Source organism: Arachis hypogaea, chromosome 14, assembly GCF_003086295.3.
Source record: "Arachis hypogaea cultivar Tifrunner chromosome 14, arahy.Tifrunner.gnm2.J5K5, whole genome shotgun sequence".
NCBI classification, from domain to species: domain Eukaryota; kingdom Viridiplantae; phylum Streptophyta; class Magnoliopsida; order Fabales; family Fabaceae; genus Arachis; species Arachis hypogaea.
In genome coordinates, this window is record NC_092049.1 from 30,854,167 (window position 1) to 30,863,546 (window position 9,380).

The 9,380-nt window shown below is 38.0% G+C and overlaps 1 non-coding gene across 1 annotated transcript; it reads left to right on the forward strand.

Annotated features, from left to right (window-relative positions):
* Positions 1-340: 340 nt before the first annotated feature.
* LOC112746561 (small nucleolar RNA R71) lies at positions 341-448 on the forward strand. The gene has a single exon (XR_003174440.1). It is a non-coding gene; the product is annotated as a small nucleolar RNA R71 (small nucleolar RNA).
* The last annotated feature ends 8,932 nt before the right edge of the window (positions 449-9,380 follow it).

Below are 9,380 nucleotides of genomic sequence, written 5' to 3' on the forward strand. Positions count from 1 at the left end.
CTTCTTCATAAGAAGCCTCTTGAGTACTGTTGGATGCAGCTTGCATTCCATGCAGACTCTGAGAGATCATATTGACTTGCTGAGTCAATATTTTATTCTGAGCCAATATGGCATTCAGAGTATCAACCTCAAGAACTCCCTTCTTCATAGGCGTCCCATTACTCACAGGATTCCTCTCAGAAGTGTACATGAACTGGTTATTAGCAACCATGTCAATGAGTTCTTGAGCTTCTGCAGGCGTTTTCTTTAGGTGAATGAATCCACCTGCAGAAGTGTCCAGTGACATCTTTGATAGCTCAGATAAACTATCATAGAATATATCCAGGATGGTCCATTCTGAAAGCATGTCAGAAGGACACTTTTTGGTCAACTGTTTGTATCTTTCCCAAGCTTCATAGAGGGATTCACCTTCTTTCTGTCTGAAGGTTTGAACATCATCTCTAAGCTTGCTCAGCTTTTGAGGAGGAAAGTAATTGGCTAAGAAAGCCGTGACCAGCTTATCCCAAGAGTTCAGGCTGTCTTTGGGTTGAGAATCCAACCATAATCTAGCTCTGTCTCTTACAGCAAAATGAAAAAGCATGAGCCTGTAGACTTCAGGATCTACTCCATTAGTCTTAACAGTATCACATATCTGCAAGAATTCAGTTAAGAACTGAAAAGGATCTTCAGATGGAAGTCCATGAAACTTGCAGTTCTGCTGCATCAGAGAAACTAATTGAGGTTTCAGCTCAAAATTGTTTGCTCCAATGGCAGGAATGGAGATGCTTCTTCCATGTAAATTGGAATTAGGTGCAGTAAAGTCACCAAGCATCTTCCTTACATTATTATTATTTTCGGCTGCCATCTCCTCTTCCTGTTCGAAAATTTCTGAAAGGTTATCTCTGGATTGTTGTAATTTAGCTTCTCTTAATTTTCTCTTCAGAGTCCTTTCAGGTTCTGGATCTGCTTTAACAAGAATATTCTTGTCCTTGCTCCTGCTCATATGACAAAGAAGAGGGCACAGAAAAAAAAAATAATAATAATATGGATCCTTTATACCACAGTATAGGGATCCCTTTGTGAGTGGAAGAAAAGAGGGAGACAAAGAGTGTGATGTAAAGAAAGAAACACAACTGTGAGGATGGCAGAGATGTGAGATGAGATGTTAGTAGATGACTAAATAAATAGAATAAGATGGGAGAGGGAGAAATTTCGAAAAATATTTTTGAAAAAGAATTAGTGATTTTCAAAAATGGTTTTTGAAAAGTGTTAGTATTTTTCGAAAATTTTTAAAATCAAAAATAAAAAATAAGAATAATTAGTTAATTAAAAAGAAATTTTTGAAAAAGAGGGAAGATATTTTCGAAAATTAGAGAGAGAGAGTTAGTTAGGTAGTTTTGAAAAAGTTAAGAAACAAACAAAAAGTTAGTTAGTTAGTTGAAACAAATTTTGAAAAGATAAGAAGTTAGGAGGTTAGAAAAGATATTTTGAAACCAACTTTTTGAAAAAGGTAAGATAAGAAGATATTTTAGAAATTAGTTTTGAAAAAGATTTGATTTTTTTAAAATCTCAATTAATGACTTGATTCATAAGAAATCACAAGATATGATTCTAGAACTTAAAGTTTGAATCTTTCTTAACAAGCAAGTAACAAACTTCAAATTTTTGAATCAAAACATTAATTGATTATGTTATTTTCGAAAATTTGATATAAAAATAAGAAAAAGATTTTTGAAAAATATTTTTGAAATTTTCGAAAATAACCAAGAATTTTGAAAAAGATTTGATTTTTGAAAAAGATTTTGAAAAAGATAAGATTTTCAAATTGAAAATTTGATTTGACTCATAAGAAACAACTTGATTTTAAAAATTTTTGAAAAAGTCAATCCAAATTTTCGAATTTGATGAGAGAAAATGGGAAAGATATTTTTTTGATTTTTGAATTTTTATGATGAGAGAGAAAAACACTAAAAAGATGCAATGCATGAAATTCAAAACATGTGATGCATGCAAGAATGCTATGAATGTCAAGATGAACACCAAGAACACTATGAATGTCAAGATGAACATCATAGACACAATTTTGAAAAATTTTTAACGCAAAGAAAACATGCAATACACCAAACTTAGAATTCTTTAATGCTTAGACACTAAGAATTCAAGAATGCATATGAAAAACAATAAAAGACACAAAACAAAAAATCATCAAGATCAAACAAGAAGACTTACCAAGAACAACTTGAAGATCATGAAGAACACTATGAATGCATGAAATTTTCGAAAAGTGCAAGATGCATATGCAAGTGACACCAAACTTATAACATGACTCAAGACTCAAACAAGAAACAGAAAAATATTTTTGATTTTTATGATTTTCTAATTTTTTTTTGGTATTTTTCGAAAATTAATTGAAAAAGGAAAATAAAGATTCCAAAATTTTTAATATGAATTCTAGGAATCTTGCATTCTTAATTTAAAGCTTCAGTCCAGGAATTAGACATGGCTCACTAGCCAGCCAAGCTTTCAATGAAAGCTCCGGTCCAAAACACTAGACATGGCCAATGGCCAGCCAAGCTTCAGCATGTAATTCAGACATGACACGCCTGACATACTCATTCCCAAAGGAATTAGACATGGCTTTACAGCCAGCCAGGCTTCAACATGCTTCATGAAACAATAGAATTCATTCTTAAAAATTTTGAATAAAATTTTTGAAAACATTTTTATATTATTTTCGAAAACAGAAGAGAAAATTTTAGAAATATTTTTGAAATTTTTTTTGAAAATAAAATAAAAAGAAAATTACCTAATCTGAGCAACAAGATGAACCGTCAGTTGTCCAAACTCAAACAATCCCCGGCAACGGCGCCAAAAACTTGGTGCACGAAATTGTGATGTCCAGGCTCAAACAATCCCTGGCAACGTGAGCAACTTGGTACGCGCAATCGTGATTACACTTTGATTATGTAAAATTTACGGCTCTTTCTTTCCCTGGCAATGGCGCCAAGAACATGGTGCCAATACCATGGTTCACAACTTCGATACAACTAACCAGCAAGTGCACTGGGTCGTCCAAGTAATACCTTACGTGAGTAAGGGTCGAATCCCACGGAGATTGTTGGTATGAAGCAAGCTATGGTCACCTTGCAAATCTCAGTTAGGCAGATATAAATTGATAATGGTGTTTTCGAATTTAATATAATAAAATAGGGATAGAAATACTTATGTAATTCATTGGTGAGAATTTCAGATAAGCGAATGGAGATGCCTTCGTTCCTCTGAACCTCTGCTTTCCTGCTATCTTCATCCAATCAGTCTTACTCCTTTCCATGGCTGGCTTTATGCAAGGGCATCACCGTTGTCAGTGGCTACATCCCCTCCTCTCAGTGAAAAATATGCTCACATGCTCTGTCACAGCACGGCTAATCATCTGTCGGTTCTCGATCATGCTGGAATAGGATTCACCCTCCTTTTGCGTCTGTCACTAACGCCCAGCACTCGCGAGTTTGAAGCTCGTCACAGTCATTCAATCATTGAATCATACTCGGAATACCACAGACAAGGTTTAGACTTTCCGGATTCTCTTGAATGCCGCCATCATTCTAGCTTACGCCACGAAGATTCTGATTAGGAGATCTAAGAGATATTCATTCTAGCTTATTTCATGTAGAACGGAAGTGTTTGTCAGGCACGTGTTCATAGGGGAGAATGGTGATGAGTGTCACACATAATCATCACCTTCATCACGTTCTTGGGTGCGAATGGATATCTTAGAAGCGAAATAAGATGAATTGAATAGAAAACAGTAGTACTTTGCATTAATCTTTGAGGAACAGCAGAGCTCCACACCTTAATCTATGGAGTGTAGAAACTCTACCGTTAAAAATACATAAGTGAGAGTCCAGGCATGGCCAAGATGGCCAGCCCTCAAACGTGATCTAAGATAGCATACAACTGATCAAAGATGGTCAAAAAGACTAGTAAAAGTCCTATTTATAATAAACTAGCTACTAGGGTTTACAGAAGTAAGTAATTGATGCATAAATCCACTTCCGGGGCCCACTTGGTGTGTGTTTGGGCTGAGCTTGAGTGTTACACGTGTAAAGGTCATTCCTGGAGTTGAACGCCAGCTTTTGTGCCAGTTTGGGCGTTCAACTCTGGTTTTGGCTCCTTTTCTGGCGCTGGACGCCAGATTTGGGTAGAAAGCTGGCGTTGAACGCCAGTTTACGTCGTTTATTCTTGGCCAAAGTATGGACTATTATACATTGCTGGAAAGCCCTGGATGTCTACTTTCCAACACAATTGGAAGCGCGCCATTTCGAGTTCTGACGCTCCAGAAAATCCACTTTGAGTGCAGGGAGGTCAGAATCCAACAACATCAGCAGTCCTTTTTCAACCTCTGAATCTGATTTCTGCTCAAGTCCCTCAATTTCGGCCAGAAAATACCTGAAATCACAGAAAAACACACAAACTCATAGTAAAGTCCAGAAATGTGAATTTAACATAAAAACTAATGAAAACATCACTAAAAGTAACTAGATCCTACTAAAAACATACTAAAAACAATGTCAAAAAGTGTATAAATTATCCGCTCATCAGTAACGTATTTCTGGCGTTCAACTCTGGCTTGTGACGTGTTTCTGGCGTTTAACTCCAGACAGCAGCGTAGAACTAGCGTTCAACGCCCTTTTACATCGTCTAAACTCGGCCAAAGTATGGACTATTATATATTGCTGGAAAGCTCTGGATGTCTACTTTCCAACGCAATTGGAAGCGTGCCATTTTGAGTTCTGTAGCTCCAGAAAATCCACTTTGAGTGCAGGGAGGTCAGAATCCAACAACATCAGTAATCCTTCTTCAACCTCTAAATCTGATTTTTGCTCAAGTCCCACAATTTCAGCCAGAAAATACCTGAAATCACAGAAAAACACACAAACTCATAGTAAAGTCCAGAAATGTGAATTTAACATAAAAACTAATGAAAACATCCCTAAAAGTAACTAGATTATACTAAAAACATACTAAAAACAATGCCAAAAAGCGTATAAATTATCCGCTCATCAATGGTCATCCTGTAAATCTTAGTCAGGAAGATTCAAATGGTTATGAGGTTTTGATAATTAAAAGATAAATAAAACATAAAATAAAATAAAGATACTTATGTAATTCATTGGTGGGAATTTCAAATAAGCGTTTGGAGATGCTTTGTTGCTTCTAAACCTCTGCTTTCCTATTGCCTTCTTCCAATCATGCGTGCTCCCTTCCATGGCAAGCTATAGGATCCTCTTGGATGAAAAATACCAGGTACGATTTCTGCACGGCTAATCAACTGTCAGATTTCTCGTCTCAGATGAAAAATACCAGGTACAGCTACCGCACGGCTAATCATCTATCGGTTCTCACTAGCGTCGGAATAGGATCTCTCTATCCTTTTGCACACTGTCACTGCGCCCAACTTTTGCAAGTTTGAAGCACGTCACAGTCATCCCTTCCCAGATCCTACTCGGAATACCACAGACAAGGTTTAGACTTTTCGGATCTCAGGAATGCTGCTAATTGGTTCTAGCCTATACCACGAAGGTTCTAATCACGGATTCGGATGCTCTGTTGTCAGGAGAGATGATGCAAATTATGGCTTAGAGACCCAAGAGAATATACTCCGACTGTCGTCCAATGACTACGTTGAACATCATGTAGACCGCTTGTGGTTGTCAGGCACGCAGATCTTGGCTAAGCGAGTAACAAAGATAGTGGGTGATTGTCACGGGTCACCCCTCCATTCTGAGTTAACTGAATTAAGTACGAGAGTATATCTTGGAGAAGAAGTAAGCATGAATTGAAAGAGAAACAATAGTACTTGGATTAATTCATGAAGAACAGCAGAGCTCCGCACCTTAATCTATGAGGTGTAGAAACTCCACCGTAGAAAATACATAAGAGAAAAAGCTCTAGGCATGGCCGAATGGCCAGCCTCTCCAAATGTGAAAAATGGCATAAGCTGATAAAGTATAAAGTCATCCGAATACAATCGTAAAAAGTGCTATTTATACTAAACTAGTAACCTAGGTTTATAGAAATTGAGTAACTAAGTGTAGATAGTGCAGAAATCCACTTCCAGGGCCCACTTGGTGTGTGCTTGGGCTGAGCATTGAGGTTTACACGTGCATTGGCCATTCTTAGAGTTAAACACCAGCTTGGGTGCCAGTTTGGGCGTTTAACTCCAGTTCTGGTGCCAGTTCCGGCGTTTTACTCCAGAAAAGGGTCTCTGGTGGGAGTTTAGACGCCAGTTTGGGCCATGAAATCTCGGGCAAAGTATGAACTATTATATATTGATGGAAATCCCAAGATATCTACCTTCCAACGCAATTAAGAGCGTGCCAATTGGGCTTCTGTAGCTCCAGAAAATCCACTTCGCGTGCAGGAGGGTCAGAATCCAACAGCATCTGCAGTCCTTTCTCAGCATCTGAATCAGATTTTTGCTCAGGTCCCTCAATTTCAGCCAGAAAATACCTGAAATTATAGAAAAACACACAAACTCATAGTAAATTCTAGAAATATGATTTTTGCATAAAAACTAATAAAAATATAATAAAAAGTAACTAAAACATACTAAAAACTATGTAAAAACAATGCCAAAAAGGGTATAAATTATCCGCTCATCACAACACCAAACTTAAATTGTTACTTGTCCCCAAGTAACTAAAAACAAAATAGGATAAAAAGAAGAGAAAATACAATAAATTCCAAAATTATCAGTGAAAATTAGTTTTAATTAGATGAGCGGGGCTAGTAGCTTTTTGCTTCTGAACAGTTTTGGCATCTCATTTTATCCTTTGAAGTTCAGAATGATTGGCATCCATAGGAACTCAGAATTCAGATAGTGTTATTAATTCTCCTAGTTCAATATGTTGATTCTTGAACACAGCTACTTTATGAGTCTTGGCTGTGACCATAAGCATTTTGTTTTTCAGTATTACCACCGGATACATAAATGCCACAGACACATAACTGGGTGAACCTTTTCAGATTGTGACTCAGCTTTGCTAGAGTCCCCAGTTAGAGGTGTCCAGAGCTCTTAAGCACACTCTTTTTACTTTGGACCACGACTTTAACCGCTCAGTCTCAAGCTTTTCACTTGACACCTTCACGCCACAGGCACATGGTTAGGGACAGCTTGATTTAGCTGCTTAGGTCAGGATTTTATTCCTTTGGGCCCTCCTATCCATTAATGCTCAAAGCCTTGGATCCTTTTTACCCTTGCCTTTTAGTTTAAAAGGCTACTGGCTTTTTCTGTTTGTTTTTTCTTTTTCTTTCTTTTTTTTTATTTTTCACCATTTTTTTCGCAAGCTTTATGTTTTTCACTGCTTTTTCTTGCTTCAAGAATCAATTTTATGATTTTTCAGATTATCAATAACATTTCTCTTTTTTCATTATTCTTTCAAAAGCCAACAATTTTAACATTCATAAGCTTCACTATAAAAAATATGCACTGTTCAAGCATTCATTTAGAAAACAAAAAGTATTGCCACCACATCAAAATAATTAAACTATTTTCAAGATAGAATTCGAAATTCATGTACTTCTTTTTCTTTTTTAGAAAATATTTTTTTATTTAAGAAAGGTGAAGGATTCATGGAATCATTCATAGCTTTAAGATATAGACACTAAACACTAATGATCATGTAATAAAGACATAAACATAGACAAAACATAAAGCATAGAAACCAAAAAATAGAAAAATAAGAACAAGGAAATTAAAGAACGGGTCCACCTTAGTGACGGCGGCTAGTTCTTCCTCTTGAAGATCTTATGGAGTGCTTTAGCTCCTCAATGTCTTTTCCTTGCCTTTGTTGCTCCTCCCTCGTGGCCTTTTGGTCCTCTCTGATTTCATTGAGGATAATGGAGTGCTCTTGGTGCTCCATCCTTAGTTGCCCCATGTTAGAACTCAATTCTCCTAAAGAAGTGTTGAGTTGTTCCCAATAGTTGTGTGGAGGAAAATGCATCCCTTGAGGTATCTCAGGAATTTCTAGATGAGGGACTTCCTCATGCTCTTGTTGAGGTCCATGAGTGGGCTCTCTTGTTTGCTCCATCATCTTCTTAGTGATGGGCTTGTCCTCTTCAATGAGGATGTCTTTCTCTATGATAATTCCAGCTGAATTGCACAGGTTATAGATGAGATGAGGGAAGGCTAACCTTGCCAAAGTGGAGGACTTGTCCGCCACCTTATAGAGTTCTAGAGGTATGATCTCATGAACTTCTACTTCCTCCCCAATCATGATACTATGGATCATGATAGCCCGGTCTATTGTAACTTCAGACCGGTTGCTAGTAGGAATGATAGAGCGTTGGATGAACTCCAACCATCCCCTAGCCACGGGTTTGAGGTCAAGCCTTCCCAGTTGAATCGTCTTGCCTTTGGAGTCTCTCTTCCATTGAGCTCCTTCCACACAGATGTCCATGAAGACTTGGTCCAACCTTTGATCAAAGTTGACCCTTCTAGTGAAAGGGTGAGGATCTCTTTGCATCATTGGCAAGTTAAATGCCAACCTCACATTTTTCGGACTGAAATCCAAGTAAATTCCCCAAACCATTGTGAGCCAATTCTTTGGTTTTGGGTTCACACTTTGATCATGGTTCTTAGTGATCCATGCATTAGCATAGAACTCTTGAACCATTAAGATTCCGACTTGTTGGATGGGATTGGTGAGAACTTCCCAACCTCTTCTTCGAACCTCACGTCGGATCTCCGGATCACTCTTTTCTTGGCCACAACTTCATAGAAGTGGTCTTGATGGACCTTTGAGATGAATCTCTCCATCTCCTATGACTCGGAGGTGGAAGCAATTGCCTTCCCTTTCCTCTTTCTAGAGGTTTCTCCGGCCTTAGGTGCCATTAATAATTATGGAAAAACAAAAAGCAGAGCTTTTTCCCATACCAAACTTAAAAGGTTTGCTCGTCCTCGAGCAAAAGATGAAAGAAAGGAGGAGAAGAAGAAGAAACGGAGGAGATGGAGGGGTGTGTTGGTTTCGGCCAAGGGGGTTGAAGTGTTTATGATGTGTGAAATGGAAGGTGGTAAGGAGGGGTATTTATAGGGAAGAGAGAGGGGGAATTCGTGTATGAAGGGGTTGGGTTTGAGAGGGAAATATCTTGAATTTGAATGGTGAGGTAGGTGGAGTTTTATGATGGATGGATGTGAGTGGTGAAGAGATTATGGGGAAGAGGGTAGGACATGATAGGTGAATGGTATTTGGGGAAGAGGTATTGATGTGATTGGTCAAGGGTATTTGGGGAAGAGTGTTATAGAGAGGTGTGAAGAGGAGAGAGAGTGAGTTGGGGTAGGTGGAGATCCTGTGGGTCCACAGATCCTAAGGTGTCAAGGAATTCTACTCCTTGCACCTTTC